General features: G+C 45.0%; 1 protein-coding gene across 1 annotated transcript in view; it reads left to right on the forward strand.

Annotated features, from left to right (window-relative positions):
- The window catches only part of plxnb2b (plexin b2b), a 43348-nt gene that overhangs the window by 16536 nt on the left and 26603 nt on the right, over positions 1 to 209 (forward strand). The gene's annotated exons all lie outside the window — the stretch shown is intronic.

Below are 209 nucleotides of genomic sequence, written 5' to 3' on the forward strand. Positions count from 1 at the left end.
GATAGGCGGAATCGCGCTGATAGAAGTGCTCTCTCTCGCGCACGCTCCACTTCTTCAGTTCTCATATACAGCGCTCGATCAGTTCTCAGTGCTCAAATACAAACACAGCAGTCCAAATGTCTATCGTGTAGAGTATATCACGTAAATACAGTCGGTTATGGATTAAGTGAACGTAAACAGGTGGGTGAAAACTGAACGTGTGTCAGTAT

The sequence above is a fragment of the Sinocyclocheilus anshuiensis genome, unplaced genomic scaffold (genome assembly GCF_001515605.1).
Source record: "Sinocyclocheilus anshuiensis isolate Anshui unplaced genomic scaffold, SAMN03320099.WGS_v1.1 scaffold68, whole genome shotgun sequence".
NCBI lineage: Eukaryota > Metazoa > Chordata > Actinopteri > Cypriniformes > Cyprinidae > Sinocyclocheilus > Sinocyclocheilus anshuiensis.